General features: G+C 50.4%; 1 protein-coding gene across 6 annotated transcripts in view; it reads right to left on the reverse strand.

Moving 5' to 3' along the window:
* TMEM63C (transmembrane protein 63C) overlaps positions 1 to 21,578 on the reverse strand; it is a 110,013-nt gene that overhangs the window by 41,912 nt on the left and 46,523 nt on the right. For all 6 annotated transcript variants that reach the window (XM_087448143.1, XM_087448144.1, XM_087448145.1 and 3 more), the window contains exon 3: positions 15,334 to 15,468. The gene's annotated coding sequence lies outside the window, so the exon portion shown is untranslated. The remainder of the gene's footprint in view (positions 1 to 15,333; positions 15,469 to 21,578) is intronic.

Genomic DNA, 21,578 nt, shown 5'->3' on the forward strand with positions numbered 1-21,578 from the left:
CCCATTCTAGCCTCCCATGGCAAAAGCTGGAGGCTTAGTGGTCCTAGGCCTGGGCCAACTGTTCCTCAGCAACTGGGCAAAGGCTTTGATAAGAATTAGCCTTGTCTTTATCACTGCTCTGACCCATCACTCATTCCCAGGCTTCCAGACCTGGCCTGGCTTGAGCTACTGCTGCCCTAACTAGCCAGGCCAGCACTTTGCTCCCCACTTATCCTTCCAGGCGAGCTGGACATCTCAACGCCAAGTCCTCTGTGTGATGAGACCAAATCCCAGAGCTAGGGTGGTCCAGGAGGCCCTAGGGAGGGGCCAATTTTATTAATAGCAAACATATTTACTGAGCACTTACCATAGGATAAACACTTCCCATTTAAGTACTAGCTCATTTAATCCTCACAAGTACCCTAGGGTACTAGGATCATCCTTAGATGAAAGAGAAAATTAAGGCCCAGAGATGTTAAATAACTTGCTCCAAGGTCACAGTGCTAGTAAGTGACAGAGCTGTCCCTTGAACCTGGGCAGTTGGTAACCCTCTGCTCTGCTACTTACTTCCTGAGCCCTTTAGGCCTCTGCTGGGCTGGCAGGGCTGGGCAGGGGGCAGAGGAAGGGGAAGACCTCGCTCAAGCCCCAGTCCAGGGATGGAACCTTTCCCAGCCTTTCAGGATAGTGCAGTGGAAAGTACTATTGACTGAGGGACCCCAGGAAAGCTGGGCTCTGGTCCACCTCTGTGGCCTTGGGCAGGTGCCTTCCCTTCTCTGGGCCACAGTCTCCTCATCTGTAAGATGAGGGGTTTCAGTGGGAGGTGTCTGAGGGCCAGGCTGGACCTAGGATTCCAGATATCTTAGAGACACAGCCTGCAGCCACACAGCCTGCATTTCCTGGCACTGCCCAGAGCCCACTCTGCTCCAGCCTCCCCATGAGTTCTCAGGAGCTGGTCCATAGGGCCTGCACTTTGATTTGGAGAGAAAATCACTATAGCCATAAGCTACATCCTAGGAGAAGAAGCTGTGGGTGGGGTGACAGTCCCAACTCCTCTCTCAACCCTGTGACCCCCAGAGTGCACAAAGCCACAGCACCTGCCTACCCTCCTTGCCATCTGGCCTTCTCAGTTTCTTCAATAATTCATCACCTTTTTGTTAACAACACGAAACATTATTTCCATGGCTCTGGACCTTAAATAAACTGGAGTTCCTGACCATGGGCACCCCTTCTTGTCTGGGTCTCTCCTCATATCCTTCCATGCCCCCTGCTCTCAGGTCTCCCCTCCACCCTTTCCAGGACATCAGCTCAGTGGCTCAGGTTCACTCTCACTGCTAGGCAGCTGGGTACTCTGGAGGAGAGGGAGAAGCTGGGAAGGGGGTGTCACTCTGGCTAATGTTTTCCCCTACCCACCATGCCAGCTGGCCAGGAATCTTCCCCTAAGTATCAGTAAGCCCTTCCTTGCTCTAAACTGCCCTTGAGTCTCAATCGCCCCATATCTTCACAGCAAAAGACGGTTTGCCCAACTTTATGTATGAAGAAGCTGGGTTGCCAGCAGGCTAAGAGATTTGCCTAAGGCTGGGGAAAGTGGTGGATTTGAGATTAGAACTTGGGTTTTCTGGGACACTGGAATCACCTGGAAGTTTAGTGGATCCAGATACTCATGTCCCACTCCAGACTCGAAGAATGAGAATCTCCAGTCACTTCTTACGTGAGGCCAAGATAGGGAAACACTAGCTTAAGATTCCCAGTTATTTGCAGCTAAATCAGGAGTTATAGAAGATCCAGAAGGTTTTCTGACTCCCCCTAAATAAGGAGGGAGGATGAAGAGATTTTGGGATAAGGGACGGTAGCTCAGTGCCCCTTAAATCATGGTGCACTGGGGCAGCTCATGAGACTGGTCCTTATAGTCTCCTCTCAGGAGATCTCTCCTCCCTACTCCCAGCTCCCTCTGAGTCTGTAGAAAGTTGGCTAGACATCCACAGAGGGCCATACCTCCTCTTCACTGGAATCCCCAAACTCTTGCATTTTCCCCTCTGGCAGATATCACTGGCCTGGCCACTTCTTCATGGGGCACCATGCCTGCCCTCTGTCCTGACCCCTTGTCTCTCAGAGCTGCTGGCCCCGCCCTGACTGAGCTTGAGCCACTTCCCCCTGGGCTCAGCTGGGGCCTTGGTCTCAGCATTTACAGCCCCTGCTCCAGCTCAAATCCTGTTCCCTGAAGCCTTCCTCCAATGACTAGCTTGGTCTGTATCTTGTCCTCACCCTCTTTACACAGGTGGCCTTTGCTACCACTGCCTGGCCCTATCCTCTCATCTTCCCGTGCACATGAGTAGCCAGTTCCCCAACAAATCTGTGGGCTCCTTGATGGCAGGGCCCATGTCTTTTTCTCTCTCTCTCTCTTTTTTTTTGGGGGGGAGGAAGATCAGCCCTGAGCTAACATCCGTACCAATCCTCCTCGTTTTGCTGAGGAAGACGGCCCTGAGCTAACATCCATTGACAATCCTCCCCCTTTTTCTCCCCAAAGCCCCAGTAGATAGTTGTATGTCATAGTTGCACATCCTTCTAGTTGCTGTATGTAGGATACCACCTCAGCATGGCCGGACAAGCGGTGCGTCGGTGGGCGCCCGGGATCCAAACCCGGGCCGCCAGTAGCAGAGCGCGCGCACTTAACCGCTCAGCCACGGGGCCGGCCCCTCATGTCTTTTTCTTATACTTTCCAGGTTCTCCCACAATGACCAGCATGTAGTAGGCCTCAATGAAAGACAGATGGTCCTTTATCTAGGGCCAAACTCCGGGGCAGGAACTAATAAAATTGGGGTATGAATTTGGATATTCATAGTGTGCAGAGTGTACCTGAGTCACTCATTTTTGCCTCCCCACAGCACATCGTTGGTTACCATGTCTTGCTCCCCAAAGTCACATCATGGAGTGGAGGGAGCATATGATTTTGGGTCAGGAGACTGGGTGTGAATCTAGCTCTATTATTTATTAGCTGCTACTTAACCTCTTGCTGCTCGGTTTCCTCGTCTACAAAATGGATATAATTATGTCCATCCTGCCTATGACAGAGCGGTTAGGAGAGTTAAAGGAGATAGCGCATAGAGGCATTTTTGTAAACTAGGAGTACCCCAAATGTTGGCTGTTGCCTTTTCTATCATCTTCCTAGGATTGAGGTCAGCCTTCCTCAGAAGCCCTTAAATAGCCCACTCAATCCCGCCTGAAGCCCCAGCATGAGGTGAGTAGATTGGGGTTCCACCTTGCCATCAGGCCCACTAAAATAACAAGGCAGCCAGCCCTGGGACCCACAGACGGACGCTCAGCACCATGGACAGCACCATGCAGAGCAGCGCGTTTCTGCCACCGCCTCTCTCTGCAGGGGCTCTGTCAGCAGGGTCAGCGGGTGCTCCCTGGTGCCCCGGCCCAGTAATAAGGATAACAGCTAACGTCGACTGAATGAGTACTATGTGCCAGGCACTGTGCCAAGTCTCTTAATGCATCATCTGGGTTAACAAGTCTATCAGATTGCATGTCGGATACAGTCGATGGCCTTCAGCATCCATCTCCACCTCTTTCTAGCGTGCTTTCCTATATTGCAGAAGCTAGAAAGCTTAAAACTACATTTCCAACACTCCCTTGCAGCTGGGGCTCTGAATACAGATCAAGTTCATCAGTTAGATGCACAGGAGAGAGATTTATGAGGCGGAAGGGAGGAGGAGGCCATCTTTCTGATGCTTGGGCTGTGTTCTGCTGACAAGCAATGCTGAGGAGGGGAAGCAGATCAATGTAGCAGATCAATGCCCGATCTCTGGCTCCAGGGGAGAGAGTGTGTGTGTGTGTGTGTGTGTGTGTGTGTGTGTGTGTGTGTGTGTTGGGGGGGGTGCGCGGTGAGAGGCAATCGTGGTACAGGCTGCAGAGGCTCCCGGCTTGCAGGTGAGGGGACATGAATTCACGGCCCCAGTAGTCCCATCCTGGCTGTGGCTGAGGACTGGTTTGTCTGGTGGGTCAGTTCTGCTCTGTTCTGAAGACCCAGATTCTAACCCTCTGATGATTTTGTGAGCACGTAACTCCCTGTATTAAATTCTATTTTGCTTAAAGTTCTTAGAGTGGTTTTTGCTTCCTATACAAAGAACAGGTAGGTTCTGTTATTATCCCATGTTATGGATGAGGAATCTTGGGCACAGAGAGGTTAGGTGAGTAGCCCGGGTCAGGCAGCCAGGGAGCAGTGGGACCTGAGCCCCACATCCGACTCCCCAGCCCCCTCCTAATCACTCTGCTATATGTCACCCCCAAGGCAGAGAACAGCAAACCCAGCAAACAGGAATGAAGCCCCCAGGCTGAAGACAGAAGCTAAATGGAGAAAAGTAAATGCTGACAGAGAATTCTGGGAATGCACTCCAGGCCCAAGTGGGCACAGACCCTGAGAAGGCCTCAGGAGGAAAAAGGGGAAGAAGATGTGGACATTTGTGATGGGCCAGGCATGGTACCGGGTGTCTTCTTATGCTTGTTCCAGTGACCATCATTTATGCCTCACAAGTAAGCTAGAGGTAGCAGCCTAAAAGGTAGGTATCAGTATCCCCATTCTACAGGTAGAGAAACTGAGGTTCAAAGAGGTTAAGTAACTGGGCTAACGTCACACAACTGGAGAGAGCAGAGGCAGGACTGGAATCTAAGTGTCTGGCTTCCCTACATCATACAGCCTTTGAAGGCAGAACCGGCGAGAGAGCTGCTTTGCCCATTCCAGGAGGGCTGTATTTCTGGGGTACAGGAAGACAGGCTCCCCTCCCGGATCTGTACTACATCTAAGGGACTCTCTGCTAAGGGGAAGCAAGGCTGCAGGTGGCAGGGGGAGCTGGAGAGCAGCAAGGGGAGAAGGTAGCCATCTGCGCCCAGGCTGGAAGCTGGTGGCCGGCATCCCCCCACCCATCTCAGCTCTGGGACCCCTCTCCTCACTAGGAAAGTTCCTTCCTATGCCCTCCAGACCCTGACCCCCACCCAGGGGCCCAAGCCTTTCTGCCATGGCCCTGAGTCAGTGAGCAGCCATAACAGTGCTCAAATGGGGCTGGAGGCAGGAGCAAGAGGCAGCTGTGGGGACGTCATCGACGCCCAGGCCCCTGGGAGCCAGACAGTGACTCAGGGAGATACCGGGAGGAGGGGGAGCGACTCCTGTTTGCACTAAAAGACAAAATAGTAAAAACAGCAAGATACAATGATGCTAAACTAGATGATCTCAATTCTAAAAAAAAAAAAAGGGAAAGAAAGAAAGAATAAAAAAACAAAATTATACCTATAGAAAAAAAGATCAATTATCTCTGGGTGGTGGGACCATGTTCTGTCAGGGGTCTTTTAAAATTTTTTCTCAATTTGAAAAACTATGTAATAAGAGCATGTATTCGTGTTTATAATTAGAAAAAGTCATATTTCGAAAGGAAGGCCTGATCTTTCTAGGCATACATACAATCAGCTTCCCTTCCTCCTCTACATCAATCCTTCTCCTGCCCTCCTCAAGAGCCCTCATTCTGACCAGCTCCCACTCACGCTTGTCGATGGAGGGGGGGGAGGCAGTGGAGGGCCCGGTGGTCTCTGTGCAGGCTAATGCTCAGAAAGAAGATCCAAGGCCTGAATCTGACGCCACCTCCTCCCCCTCCCCCACAGGGTCTAGCTGGGCCAGGTGCAGGAAGACCAGGGAGGGGCCTGGTGGCCCACCCTCAGCACAGCTCTCGCTTGCACAAGCAGGGGCCAGCCTGCCGTGCCACCTGCTCAGCACCCCCCCCCCAGACCCCTAATCAATCAGTGGAAGATAGTGGCTGCTGAGGCCCCTATAGGCAATTTGGAGGGTGGTCTAAACCTGGACTCCTATGGGGAAGAAACAAAAGAGAAACAGCAGCTTCCTGGGGTGGGGGTGGGGGCCCTGAAATGGGCCTGGCCTCTGGACTGTCTCTGAGGTGCCTGACGGGGACCCTGGTGTGCACTTTCTTCCAGGTCATGAAGTGTGTTTACAGGCATCATCTCACCTGACCCCCAACAGCCCTGTCAGGACAGGGGTGATGACTGTCCCCATTTTACAAATGAGAATGCTGAGGCCCAGAGAGGTGAGGAGCCTGCCCAGGGTCACACAGCTAGCAGTGGTAAGGTAGGTGAGGTGGGGGTCTGAAGCCAAGGCCTGAGCTTTTGCCTGGCTCCCTGCTCCTTTTGACAGCTGAGCTCTTGGCTCCTGGTCTGCTCCAGGGGGAGGCCTCTTGGCCCCAGGGACCCCTCCCCCAGTCTTACCTCCCCCATCTCCCTACCAGAAGCCTCAGCTCCAGCTGAGGTCCCCTCAAAGACCTTAGCTTTCTCTGCTCCCTCCATTTCTCTCCTTTGTGGAAAGGCCTGTGATCTTCCCCAGCTCAACTCTGCTTCCTCCAGGCAGCCTTCTCAGAGCACCCCAGGTCGCAGCAATCTCCTCCTCCCCTAATCCTCACTTATTCTACCCTGTGTTCTCCACAGGGTAGTGAGTGCTAAGGAGAATGAGATGTGTCTCTGCCCTTACCAACCTCATTGTAGAAGGAGAGTGAGAAAGGCCTTGGCTAAGAGTCTGTGGGTTGTGGTGGAATCAGCTGGAAGGCTTTCTGTAGCCCTCCTTCACTTGGCCAACAAGGCCTGCCGTTTGCTCTAGCTTCATTTCACCCAAATCTCCCCTCATTTTCACCCCCTGGCCTCCCTCATCTTTCCCTTGGTGCCTGGAGCATGCCACCTTCCCTCTTCCCACAGGGCCTTTGCATATGCTAGTCCTTCTACCTGGAATGTTCCCCCTCTCACTAGTTAACTCATTCTCCCACTAGTTAACCTAAGCTCAGTTTCTGCTTCCTTAGGGAAGAACTCCAGGCCAGGGCAAGCCCCCACATTCCATGCCTCACATTCCATGGCTCAGAGCATCTTGGGAGACAGACATAGTGTGGCAGTTAGGTGTGGGTCCCTAGGGAGAGCTAGACACTTTGGGTCCAAATCCTGCCTCTGCTCTTTACCAGCTCCATGTCTTAACCTCCCTGTGCCTCAGTTTCCTTATCTGTGAAATGGAGATGTTGTAGCATCTGCCTTACTGGGTGGGTGTGAGGATTACATGACCAGTTCACATGACACACTTAGAACAGTGCCTAGCACATAGCAATGGCCTGACACAGTTAAGTATTATTTTCTTTGTTAGTGTCTGGTACATTCGATGTTTATTTACAGGATGACACAGCAAATGGCTCACTCCCCCAGTGGACGGAAAGCTCCTTGATGACAGAGCCCATGGCTGTGTTTGCTCATTATTTTCTCTGCTGTGCTGGGTAGAGTTTAGTGCTTTACAAATATTTGTTGAAGAAACGAATGACTGGCAGTGGGGCTCATTTGGCCCCTGTGAACTCAGACCTAGAGTGTTTAGGCTGTGGGGGGGGCTCTTACGAATCCTCTAACCGAAGCGCCTCCTTCCACAGATGAGCACAGGCTGCTGCTGGCTGACATTTCCCTGGCTTCCAATCTCAGGGCTGGGCGGCCCCTGCCCACCTCCCTCCCCCTCCTGGGGCTCTGCTCAATCAGTAGATTGAGGGCATGGTGAAATCTTGGACGGAGGCATCCATTTCCATCTTGATTTAGAAAAAAAAAATGTGGCACATCTCATATCTGAAGGTTGTGGAGCAAATACATTCCCACCACAACCGGGTGAAGCCACAGGCTTCACTTCCACCCTGAGTTATTGCCGTAATTCCGTCTCCGTGGTAACGAGTCCAGACTAAACCTTCAGCTAGCAGACTGGGCAAAGGGCTCGTCATCCGCAGGTCCCCTCCCTGCCCGCCCCTGGGCTAAGATGCCGGCAGCAGTGTTCTCTCCCCAGCCTCCTTCCTGACGGATTCCTCTGCAGGAGTCCCGAGTGGACTGAGAGGGGAGGCGAAATGTAGCCTCGGCAGAGGCCCCAATCCATCCCAGTCAGCCCAGTTAGAGCCGGGATGAAGGTGCCCAGCAGCAGGAGCAAACAGGCAGGATGCTACTGGGTGCCATTCCACCCCAGCTCCTTCTGCCGCCAGGCTGGGCTCTGGTGGACAGGGCCACACACTGGGGGAGACAGGAGACCTGAGGCTCTGCAGCCGGGAGGCTGAGCCCCAGCCTGTGCAGACCCAACCAGCTGTTGATGATTCCTTGATGTGTAGATAGAACCAGCCTTAACTGAACACCTGCTCTGTGTGGGCAATGGACTAGGAAGTGGGGAGGAAAGATAACAGCAGGCAGATCTGCCCTCAGTGAGCGCTGGGTCAGGTGGGAGAGACCCGAACAACGGGAAAGCAGACAACCAGAATGAAGAGGAACGGATGCTCCCTTCAGTGAAGACAGCAAGCTGCAGACAGCACACGGAGAATGCCCCTCCTGTGCCCCTGCCTGCGTCTGGATTTTCTCAGGAAGGAGACCCAAGACACTCTTGACGGTGGCGGCCTTCTGGGAGGGGAACTGGGTGGAGGCTGAGGCAGGGTGAGCAAGACTTATTTTCATTGTATGCTCTTTTTTTTGAATTTTGTGCTCTGTGCATACCTAACCAAACCAAACAAAAACAGCAAAGCCGAGATGCGAAGCCGCGCCGGCTGATAAATACTACAGCAGGGTGTGACCCACTTCGTGCTGGGCAGAGAGGAGGAACAGGCGCTCAGACCTCGAGGCCTCTGCTCCCCTCAGGATCTCAGAGTTCTCGTCTGCCGGGGGCACGTGTGTCTGTCTCTCTGTCTGTCTGTCTGTCTGTCTCTGTCCCTATGCGTTTTGGGATGTGTGGATGTCCTGGGTTGAATAGAGTCCCTCCAAAATTCATGTCCACCTGGAACCACAGAATCTGACCTTATTTAGAAATAGGGTCTCTGCAGACATAATTAGTTAAAATGAAGTCATCCTAGATTAGGATGGGCGCTAAAGCCAATGATGGGTGTCCTGATGAGAAGGCTACATGGAGACACACAGGGAAGAAGGCCATGTGAAGACAGAGGCAGAGACTGGAGTGATGCAGCACAAAGCAAGGAAGGCCGAGGGTTGCCCGCGACCACCAGAAGCTGGAAGAGGCAAGGATTCTCCCCTAGAGCCTGCAGAGGGAGCAGGGCCCTGCCAGCAGCGTGATTTCAGACTTCTAGCCTCCAGAACTACCAGAGAATAAATGTCTGTTGTTTTAAGCCACCCAGTTTATGGTAATTTGTTACAGCTGCCCTAGGAAACTAATACAATGGGTCTATGCATTTGTGTTTGTGTATTTTGGGGTGTGTGTACCATGTGTTGTGTGTGTGTATCTGTGTATGTTTTGGGTGGTATTTGGGTGTGCTTGAGAATGTGTTTGTGACCATAATTTGGGTTTGGGGTGCCTGTGTGTGTTCTGGGTGCGTGCATGTTTATGCGTTCATCTGTATGCATGTTGTGTTATGTAAGTCTATGCATTTGTGTGTGGGCATATTTGTGTGTTTTGCTGTCTGTGTGAGCATATGTGTATACAGCCAATGATCTCTAGGGTCTCTCTCAGCCCTAACACTCCAGATGTCCACCCTGGGGCCCGGCTCAGGGGTTGGCCTCGAGGGGACGCTGGTCAATGACAGTGGGGACGGACTAGCATCAAGGCCAGGTTGGAGCAGCAGCCCCTCTGGTCTAGGGCCACCTGGAAAAGGGAGGTCTGCAGGGAGAGTGTCCCCCATGCATCTGCCCTGTCAGCAAAAGGGTCTCAAGCTCAGGAGCGTGGGTCCAGCAGGAGCCCGACCCCGGGGCCCAGCCTGACAGCCGTTGGAAGCTTTCAGCAGAGCAGAGACTCCCGAGAGAGCCTCTGCCTCCTATGACCCTGAGTAACTTTAGACACTAGAGCTTTAGACACTAGAGGTTCTCAAACTCCGGTGCACTGGCATCACCTGGAGGGCTGGTTATACCACAGATGGCTGGGCCCACCCCGCCGCGCCCCCCACTGCCACCTACCCCCCCACCGAATTTCTGAGGCAGGAGGTCTGGGTGGAGCCTGAGAATCTGCAACTCTAACAAGTTCCTGGGAGATGCTGACACTGCTGGCCGGGGACCTTGCTTCGAGAAGCACTGTATTAGACCATATAATGGGATGGGGAGTCCTCTTCAGCCTCCTCCCCCGCTCCCAGGCCACGGTGTGGGCACTCTGGTTTTTTAGAACAGGCTCTAGAAGAATCAGCCAGGCAGGCTCAATCCTCTTGTCTCAGTCTGTCTCTCCCAGCTGCCCACCTGTCACTCACAAAATCATTTATTCAGCAAGATAATGCACCAGACTCTGTTCCCTGCACTCAAGGTGCTTATAGTCCAGGCAGAAGATTCTCATGGGTACACAGACCCCCCAAGAAACCATGACAAGACCGCATAAGTGCACTCCGGAGCCCTGGTGAAGGTGTGCTGGGAGCACAGAGGAGGAGCACCTGACTGAGCCCCGGGCAATCCAGAAGGCTGCCTGGAGGAGGTGGTAGTCAAGGAACTCTTAAAGGATGGCTAGCAGTCATCACATTAACTGAGGGCTTACTGCCAGGTGCTGTGCTAAGACTGCAAGCAGGAGCTCTCTTAACCCTCACAACCCCAAGATGGGAACTATTGTCACTGAAGGGAGATCTGAGCCCAACAGTCTGCTTTCAGCAGCCACATTCCCAGCCTCCAGCACATATGGGGCTTCTGACCTAAAAGGAGCTGCCATGTGGAGGCCAGGGGCAGGACACTCCAGGAGGAGACCACCATGCATGGATGCGGAGAGGGAGGTGGGCTCAGACTGTGTTAGGGCTTACATCTGGGAGAGTTCGGGTCCCCCAGATGGAAACGCACCACCCCTGGGGCAGCAAAAATGGGAGGGACACGAGGCTCTGGCCCCATCTGTCTAAATAGGGCAGGAGCCACACAGGCTGCCTCGAAGGCAGGAGCTGGAGAGAGGTGGAGGGAGGGGGCTCTGTGAGTTGCAGCTGCTCCAGCGATGGGTGGAAGCCAGATGGCAGAGGCTGCAGGTCTGGCTCACATGGCTTCACAGGGCCTGGGGGCAGAGAGGGCCTGGAACACGAGGAGCCTGAGAGTCACAGTGCTACTGTGGTGGGGACCCTCTATTTACAGATTTGCTTCTGAGGAAGGGTAGCCCTGAAGAGAGGCTGAGGACGACGGGTACAACCTCCAGGACGTATGGTGACCCCCACCCTTTGGCCCTCAGGCAGTCTCTGTGTGGCTCTAGGGGTCGCTGGCTCCCTCAACAAGCCCCCAGGCCAGGGGTCAGCCTCATGATGACCTCGCTCCTGCTTCTTGGGGGGGGGGGGTCAGGAAAGCCACTCTGATCAGTGCTGAATGAGGACTCAAACAGTGACCCAAATCCAGAGGATGGAACCAGAGGAAATGAGCTCCAGCTGCAGCAAGAGGTATTCTAGTTAGAGACAAGGAAGCATGGGCCTGGAATGCTGAAGGAAACAGTGGCTATTTCTGGGGAAGAAGAGAGACCCATCCTTATGGCTCCGACAGTCTGTCTCTCTGGAAAAAATATGGTGGGGATTTCTCTCTCCCTTCCTTCACTAGCTCCTCCATTGAGTCTCACCTATGTTTGAGTTCTCTCTCTCCTTTCCTGCTGACCTCCCACTTCTGCCTTCTTTGTCTGAGTGGGCCAGAGGCTCCCTGCTGGCTTGTCCCAGTGTGGCTGGGGGACTTTGTGCTTGGGCACACTCAACTCAGCCAATGTTTACTGAGCCTGACACCTGCCGGAGATGAAGAGCCGCAGGCTCTGCCCAGGGCCCTTCCAGCAGGTGGAGAGATCAGACAGACCAGTGCCTATGCCCAGGGCAGAAGAAGGGCCACGCAAGGAGAGAGGAACAAGCCAGAGTGATGTGGCTCAGAGACCACAGCCCCAAGAGGCTAGGGAAGGCTTCAGGGAGGTGGCAGGTGGGATTTCTAGGCCAACAGAAACCAATTGGGGACAGGGGCAGTTTGGGCAGAGGGGACAAACGAGTAGAGGTGGGAAGCAGATAGAAGACTAGTCCAGAAATGGCACGTAGTCTGGCTTGGCTGCCAAGGTGGAGTGAGAAGGATCTGGTAAGATAACAGGCAGGTTGGGGCCAGACCACAAGGTCCAGAATCTCAGGCTGAATGATTTGTATTTAATTGTATAGGCAGTAGGGAGCTATTGAAGGTTTCAGAGGAAGAGCATGACATTATCTGGGCTGGGACTAGAGGGGCTCCTAGATTTTGCTCCTATGCTAGGATCTCATGAAAGGCACCTGGCCCTGATTCTGAGCGCATGGGCTTCTCAGGAGTTCCCAAGGGGAGCAGGCAATTGGCGTCTCAAATGTCACCTTTTCGGCGAGGCCTGTCCTGATGACCCTATTTAATAAAGCAACTCCCCTGACACTCCTGATCCTCCTTTCCTTCTCTGTTTTTCCATCGCGTTGATCGCCTTCTTACATCCTTCATCCACAGTATATGCTGTTTACCGTCTGCCCCCACCCCATTAGAATGAAGGCTCCATGAAGGCAGGGTCCACGTCTGTCTTACTTGCTGCTGAATGTTCCAGGGCCTAGCAGAGTGCCTGGAATCCCAACAAATTCGTTCATTTGTTGAATGAATCAAGAGAAAAATACCGCTCTGCATGAGCCAGCGTGTCTGGTCTGTTCCCTCCCTGTCACTTCGCTCCTGGCTTCCTAGCTTGGCAGCAGCCGAGTGGCAAACTGTCTGAGAAAAGCAGACAGAACTCTGCTTCTCCCCTGCGGCGCCCCTCACCCCTGCCAGGAGTCTGGGAAGACTCGGGCTGCTCCTCCTCCCCTCCCCTGCCAGAAACACCACCCTTTCCTTCGTCTTGGAGTGGAGGCGAAGCGAGGCAGAGCAAGAGGCGCGCAGGCCTGAGGCCTCTCCGCCCGGCGGCCTGGAAGAACGGTGTTGACGGACTGATCAGGCTAACTGCAAGCTACCCAGGGCCACCGCACGGGCACGCACAGGACTCTGCACATTTCCCTCCATTCTGGCCTCCCATCAACCCCGTGCACTGGGTATTATCCTCCCGTTTTATAGGTGGAAAAATAGAGGCTCAGAGAAGCTAACTGACATGGCCAAGGCCTCCCCTGCCAGGTGAGGAGCCTGGTTTTGAACACGGGTCTGTCCTACTCCAGCCCAGTGCCCATTCCTCCACGGCACACGGCCTCCCTTCTGCCAGAGAAGCAGCTGAGATGCGGGGAGTGGAGCCAGCTGAGTTCTCTGTCCAAGGCGCCAGATCACAGGTGGTCTCTGCTGGCCTTGGGTTTCCCACCTGAGCTACGGGAGCAGAGCTTTCGGCCACCTCCCAGTGACGAATGAGGACAACGATGTCATGTCTGCCGCCCGGCCTGAACTCCTTGGAGAGTGCGAATTATCACTGTGGTCACTGCCTGCTCTGGCCTGTGGCCTGGCGTCCCCTCCTCCCTCTGATGTGCACCATGAGGCCCGGAGTTAAAAATAGGGCTCCCTGCATCTGATCCCCAGCCGAACCCAGGGAAACCACACCTACCCCTGTGGGCAGGGCCAGCCCCACATCCACGGCTGCTCAGGGCTGGGCCGCGGCTGGGGAGGCAGAGGAGCTCGGAGCAAACCCCAGCTATGGGGCTGTAGGCACCTGCACCTCTGTTCCTTAGGACAGGTAGTTCCAGGTAGTTCAACCACCTGGAAGATGGAAGCCCTCTCTCTCAGCAAACATTACAAATTCCTGGTTACATGGAAGGAAAACGATCGAGTTTCTGTCTTTGAGGCTCTTTAAGAGCAGGTTGGAGCATAATCACTAAATAGAAAACAGGGAGCCATGGACGACTTTAGAGCAGGGTAGTGAGATGACGGCACTGTGCTTTAGGGAGGTGAGTCAGGCAGCAGAGTGTGGCTGGGGGAGAACAGGCTTTTATAATGATCAGAGCTAATGTGCGTTAAGCACTTCCTGAGTGCTAGATGTTTCCAGTGCTTTATGGTTATTAACTTCGATCTGTAACCCTAGGGTACTGTTGTTATCCCGTTTTACAGACGAAAAGACTGATGTACATAGAGATTACAAGGCTAGTAGGCAGTGGAACTGGGAATTGAACTTATCTGAGCTCAACTCTCGAGCCTGAGTTCTTTACCACTATTCGATGCTGCCTCTCACAGTAATCATACTGGAGGAACAAGAGTCCGCACAGCTGGGGCAGTGGGCATGGCCGGAGGGACAGAAGTGAAATACTGCCTGTGGCTAAGACGTCTGGCCCCGGAGGGCTCTCACAAGGCTGGACCAGGAAATGTAAGGGAGATGTGAACATCAAGCACTCTGATCTGCACAGAAAAGAACCACATCTAAGACGACTTTTACGGACATTAGCAACAATCGCCATGTTCCTGGCCCACAGCCCATACAGGATAACTCTTTTCACGGAAAAGAGATTTTAGAGACACTCTCAAATAGAGAAATCTTATCACAGTTATAGCTGCCCTCGACTATCCGACCCTTTCTTGATTTTATTTAATAACGTATTTACTTACCTAAATAGGGAGGAAAGCCTCACTTAGATGCTAACCCGGCTTTAACACCCTCTAGCTTTGGCCGTCTGATCACCGCAGGTGTCCCTTTCACAAAGGGGATGAGCTGCTAGGAGCCACCGGGTAGGTGGAAGGAGAGGATAGGAGCCGGGGCAGAGGCAGGTGGAGGCCCTCCTTACACAGCTGGCTCTGCTACCACTGCCTGGCACTGCTCTCTCGTTTTTCCACGCACAGGAGCAGCCAGTTCCCCAACAAATCCGAGGAGGCAGCTGAACCCAGGAAGGGCTGCCTGAGACCCAGGGGCTTCCGTGCTGCACTGACGAGATTACACCTGATTCCTCCGAGATGCTCAGCCACAAGATTTGAAACACTATTGATATAAGCAATGCTGGAGAAGTAAAAAGAGATTGAGGGTGGGCTATCTTACTAAGGTCCCTTCCAGCTCTGAGAGTCTATGAAGACACCATCTGTCGTGATCCTTTCCCGAGGAAGAAGTGTCGAGAGGCAGGGGACTCTTGGAAGAGCCGTGTCTGGCTGGGTCCCAGGCCTGTCCCAAACCGGGGTCAGCTGGCAAGAGCTACTCAGGAGCCCAGCTGGCAGCCCAGCCTGCGGTATTTCTGTGGGGAGGGGCATCCTAACCAGAGCCAGAGAGTATTCAGCCCGCTTCCCAGGCCTCAGGAGCCAGGGTCACCTGGGACAGTGCCCTTTGGAGAGGGGACTGGGCCCTTCCTGCCCCCTCCTGTCAGGTCGTGGGTTTAGGAGGGGTCAGGGAGGAGCACAGGCCAAGGGCAGTGGTGTGGCCACGTTTCCTAGGCTTGAGGGAGGAGCTGGTGCTAGGGGCTTAGCCCTGCTGGGTGGATGATGGCAAGAGCGAGCACCCACCTGGGCTGGGGTTTGGGGTCAGGCAGATGGGCCGTCAGGGGCCCTCCCTCCTCTTGATCAGTCCTCAGGTGCTTCTGGGTGGCCCAGCCGAGTTCCCACTCGATTCCTGACCACGAAGGTGGCTCCTCCAAGGCTCTGTGGCACAGACAAGGAAGCACTCTCAGTGCAGGTGGGCGTGGATTCCAGTCCTCCCCTAGCCTCCCCGTGGCTCCTCCCCCAGCCCAAGCAGGCCAGGCCCCTCCTACGTCCAACACGCTTGTCAGCATCTTCCCACAAGGCCTCGGGAGCTCTGATGCGGGGAGGGGCACCCCAGATGCAGCCGTGACCCCCAGTCTGCCCTCCACCTCCACATCCAGCTGCCCACCCCTGGAGTGGCTCAACCCGGGAGCCACCCTTCATGTCAGCAGAGCAGGGGCCCCAGGGGAGGGAGATCGTAGACAGAACACTGCACTGGGAGTCCAAGCACCTAGGTCTGCTCTGCCTCTTCCCCCTGGTGAGCCGGAGCACCTCACTTTCCTCACGGGGGTGGGGGGCTTCAGCCTAGATACACAGATGCTGTCAGCAGGGCTGAGCTGGGAAGATCAGAGATGGCCATAACCATCAGGTGACTTCAGGTAGGACTTCAGACTCATCTCGGGGGGGAGGAGGGCTTGCTAAAATGCAGGTTTAAGGGCCCTACCCTAGCCAACTGAATCAGAATCTCCAGGAAGGTGCCAGGGAATCTGCATTTTAACTGGTTCCCCACGTGGGTGCACAGGAAATAAGACTCGCTGGACTACGGGCTGGGAAGGGCCAAGAAGTCCAAGGATGAAGCTTTGATCATGCATAGAGGGGTCATCGGTCCCTTTCCTGAAAGCAGCATCATAGGAGCCCAGTTTCTGCAGACAGACTGGCCAGGGGACCCCAGGAAGCTTGCTGAAACCTCTCTAGGTCTCATTTTCCTCATGGACAAAACAAAGATTGGAGACGATCTCTTGGGCCCTTGCAGATGTAAAATTATGAACGTAAGAAGAGGTGGACCCACTGAGAAACGAATTTAAAAAGAAACTTCAGGGTGAGGCATTTTAAATAGTATTCTCCCTTTATAATTGGTTTCTTCTTAAATATTCTTTTTGAATTCTGAAAATAACGTACTTATGGGGAAAAAAAATCAAATCATTCAAAATAATACACAATGAAAATTCTCCCTGCTATCCCAGACCTCTGTTCCGCTCCCAGACATGAACACTGTCAAGTTTCCTGTTTGTGTCCTCCAAGAATTTTTCCATAAATATTGACAAATATATATCTATGCCTGCATCTTTATTTTAAACCCAATCAGGAACATATTCCTGATACTCTTTGTTTTATTAGTTAATATACATCACACATCTACACATACCAACACAATCCTTTATTCTTGTAGCAGCTCATAGTTAGTGTTCCACTGAAAAATGCACTATAATTTATGTGACTGTATCCTTGTTGATGGATGGTTAGGTTGTTTCTACATTTTTGCTGCACAAACAAAGCAGCAATGAACATCTCTGGTTATATATCTTCGTGCGTGTGTGTGAGGTTCGCTGTAGGAGAAGTCCCTAGGGGTAAGGAGTCGAAGGTTAGGTGGATCTGGATCTGGATCTGAATTCTGATAGTGCAAAATTGTCCTCTGAAGAGGATGAACCAGTTTGCACTGCCCAGCCGCGGATACGAGTGCCTGGTGCCCTCCACCCTTGACAACACTGTGCATTATCAAATTTCTAAACTTTGCCCAAATGAGAGTTGAAAAATGATATCTTGTGTAATTCTCTAATTACCAGAAAGGGCAGACATTATTTTCATGTTTATTGATTGATTGGCCTTTTATTTGTTTTTCTGTGACCTGTTTATGTCTTTTCTATCTTATTGATTTTTAAGAGGTTTTTCTAAGTGAAGGCAGTTAACTTTTTGTCACGTGTATTGCAAATTCTCATTTGTCTCTTTTTTACTTTTTTTATGGCATCTTTTGCTTACAGGAATTTCAGATTTTTCTGTAGTCAAAAGTATTTCCTGGGCCAGCCCCGTGGCTTAGCGGTTAAGTGCGCACGCTCCGCTACTGGCGGCCTGGGTTCGGATCCCGGGCGCGCACCGATGCACTGCTTCTCCGGGCATGCTGAGGCCACGTCCCACATACAGCAACTAGAAGGATGTGCAGCTGTGACATAAAACTATCTACTGGGGCTTTGGAGAAACAAAAAACAAAAGGAGGAGGACTGGCAATAGATGTTAGCTCAGAGCTGGTCTTCCTCAGCAAAAAGAGGAGGATTAGCATGGATGTTAGCTCAGGGCTGATCTTCCTCACCAAAAAAAAAAAAGAAAAGAAAAGAGAGGACGGTTTCAGGCCAGGCCATCTTCTTAAAAAAAAAAAAAGTATTTCCTACTAGAGGATCCTAAAAATACTTGCCTGTGTTTTTCACTGGTACTGTTAGAGTTTTCTTTCTTTCTTTTTAATATTTACTTCTTTTTTATCTTTCCTTCTTTTTAATCTTTTCTTCTAGGAATTTATTTTGGTGGAAGGAGTGTGATATGGCCCAGCTTTATTTTTTCCCCAAAGGCCTAGATAGTTGTCCCAAAGTCATGTCTGAATAATCGATTTCCTTCCCTCACCACTGCCCTCCCTCTAGATTCAAAATCTCAATTTAACTAGATAGTAGGATGGATGCAAAGAGCATGCACTCTGAGTCAAACGCTGATTCAAATCCCAGCTTCCTCAGGTCTAGAAGTTACCTAAACTTCCTGTGCCTCAGTTTCCTCATCTAAAAATGGGGATAACAATGGCACCATCTGATAGGGTTACCGTGAGGATTAAATGAGTTATTTCAGGTAAAGGGTGTAGAAAGATGTGACTATGTGCTGTCTACAAGAGACTCAGCTGTAAAGACGCACATAGGCTGCAGGGAAAGGATGGAAAAAGATTTTCCATGCAAATGGTAAGCAAAAGGGAGCAGGGATCGCCATACTTATTTCAGACAATACATAAGCCAAAAACTGCCACAAGAGACAAAGAAGCACATTATCTAATGTTAAAAAGGTCAATTCTCCAGGAAGATATAACAATTATAAATATATATACACCTAACAGCAGAGCACCCAAATATACGAAGCAAACATTGACAGAATTGAAGGGAGAAACAGTAACACAATAACAGTGGGAGATTTCAATAAACTACATTCTATAACGGGTAGAACAACCAGACAGAAGATCAACAAGGAAACAGACAGCTTGAAGCTATTCAACGCTATAGACCAATTGGACCCAACAGACATATAAAGAACCTTCCACCCAACTGCAGCAGAGTACACAATCTTCTCAAGTGCACAGTAAATATTCTCCAGGATAGATCACGGGATGGGCTACAGGTGAGGGGCGTAGAACAGTACCTGGCACATGGGAACTACGATATGTTGGTGATTACTCTGATCACCGCTGTCTAGATACACCCTTCTGTTCCGTTGACCTGTGAGCCAGTTCCACCATTCGACAAATACCTACTATTATGTGTCAGGCCCTGTTCTGAGTGCTGGGAACCAGGTGTGGACAGCAGTAATAAGACCTGTCCTTGTCTCCTCTGGTGAGACTCACGTCTAGTTATGTTCAGCAATTTTACTGATATTGTAAATGTTCCCTTCCATTACATTTTAAAAGAGATTAAAGTTTATATATAGAAAAGCTATACATTTTGGTTTTTTTTCCTTTTTCCCCCAAAGCCCCAGTAGATAGTTGTACGTCATAGTTGCATATCCTTCTAGTTGCTGTATGTGGGACGCGGCCTCAGCATGGCCGGAGAAGTTGTGCGTTGGTGCACGCCCGGGATCTGAACCCGGGCCGCCAGTAGCAGAGCGTGCACACTTAACTGCTAAGCCACGGGGCCAGCCCTACATTTTGGTTTTTAATATTTATTACCAGTCACCTTAGTATATTCTTTCATTATTTCTAATAGTTTTTTTGTGGATTATCTTGTTCTTTTTTTCTCCAGGAGGTCAATCTTATATCTATAATTTTAATTGACAAATTGGCCTCCCTTTACAACTTCTATTTTCAAAATTTGTATTGGCTTGTACTTCCAGAGAAGTGTGAAAGAATGAAGGTCATGATGGTCATTTTTTCCTTGTAGGTATGTATGTCTGTACACACATACATACACGTATATGCACGTGCGTAAAATCACGTTAAGCAATATCCCCCTATTCCTATTAAATAAGAGTTAAAATCAGAGACGTACGTTGAATTTTATGAAATGCCTTTTAGGAATTTTTGGCATTTACGGAGCTGTTTATTTGATTTTCCATCTGCTTTAAACTATTAGTTTGTTCAATTATATGAATAGTTCTGCTAATATTGAATCTAAATTTCTGGAATATAGCCCCACTTGCTTGTGGTGTATTCATTTTGTAAACATAATGCTGTGTGATTCTATTTGTTGCTATTAATTTATGAATTGTGCATCAATATTCATAAATGAGATTTTTTTTAGTAATTTTTCTCTCTTTTGTGCTTTGTCAGTGTTGTGCTGGCTTCACAGAATAATTTGGAATCTTTCCTTCTCTATGATCTGGTACAGTTGGTGCAATTTAAATAATATTGGAATTATCTCTTCCTTCAAGGTTTGATAGAAGTTAAAAGCTGTTTAAACCTGGTTTTTTTAGAGTGGAGTTTTATGAAAACTCAGTTTCTTCCACGATTACTGCTCTGTTGTTTTCTAGTTCTTTTACAGTCAGACTGATGATTTATTTTTTTTTTTTTTTTTTTTTTTTTTTAAAGATTTTATTTATTTTATTTTTTCCCCCCAAAGCCCCAGTAGATAGTTGTATGTCATAGCTGCACATCCTTCTAGTTGCTGTATGTGGGACTCGGCCTCAGGATGGACGGAGAAGTGGTGCCTCGATGCACACCCGGGATCCGAACCCGGGCCACCAGCATCGCAGCGCGCGCACTTAACCACCAAGCCACAGGGCCGGCCCTGATGATTTATATTTTCTCAGAAAACTATCATTTTCAGCTGGTTTTAAACTGAATTTGCAAGTGGCTGAGCTCAGTATCTTCTAAGAATTCTTTCTATTTTCTCTGTATCAGCGGCTATTTCCTCATTTTAACATTCAATTTTATATATTTGGCTCATTCCTTCCTCAATCCCCATTGGATTATCTAGATTTAAAAAATCATCAGATGACACCTGATTTTTTTCCAGCACCCTATTTACCATGTACACAGCCCAGAAATAGAGGAGCTGGAATCAAGGATGAGGAAGAGAGCACGGGAGGGGCAGCCTGACAAACACAAGTCATTCAACAAACATTCAAGAAGTGCAAGGAGCCGGCCCACATATTCCCTGGCCTCTCATACCCCACATCTCCCCCACACTCAGTTAAACCTCCAACTCCCACCCTTCCTTCAACACCCAGCTGTCACTTCCTCTTGGAACCTTTCCTGACTTCCCTGAGAAAAGTCGGACCTTTCCTCTGACATCTCAGATTACTTTTTTTTTAATTTTAAAAAACTTTAAACACAAAAGTTTAAAAAGTATAAAATCAACAGAATGAACAAATATTAACATTCTGTCATTTTTGCTTCAGATCTTTTCTGTCGAAACAAATGTTACTGACAAATTAGAAGTCCTTCCTTTTCCCTTTTCCGTCTCAGCGCCTTCTCTCCATCTCCAAAGACCCCACAAGCATGAACTTGGTAGGTATTGCAACATTTCTGTATCCATAAATCACAGATAGCATTGTAGTGTGATTTTTATCAAAATTAAATGCTCCTTAATGGTATTATTCTGCAATTTCCCTTTTTTGCAATATTGTTTTTTGAGATTTATTCACGTTAATACAGAATATGTGTGTATATATATATTAGCTTCAGTGAAGTAAAATTTACATAATATAAAATTTCCCAATTCTACATATTTTTGTTCGTTTGTTTTTTGTGAGGAAGATCAGCCCTGAGCTAACATCTGATGCCAATCCTCCTCTTTTTACTGAGGAAGACTGGCTCTGGGCTAACACCCGTGCCCATCTTCCTCTACTTTATATGGGACGCCGCCACAGCATGGCTTGATAAGCGGTGCATACGTTGGCACCCAGGATCCGCATCTGTGAACACCGGGCTGCCTAAGCGGAGTGTGTGAACTTAACCGCTATGCCACGGAGCTGGCCCCCCAGTTCTACCTATTTTACTGCTGCATAACATTGCATTTTCAGTTGTCTACTCCATTACTGTGGATATTGAG

This window comes from Ceratotherium simum, chromosome 24 (genome assembly GCF_057802395.1).
Source record: "Ceratotherium simum simum isolate JZ-2026a chromosome 24, ASM5780239v1, whole genome shotgun sequence".
Taxonomy (NCBI): domain Eukaryota; kingdom Metazoa; phylum Chordata; class Mammalia; order Perissodactyla; family Rhinocerotidae; genus Ceratotherium; species Ceratotherium simum.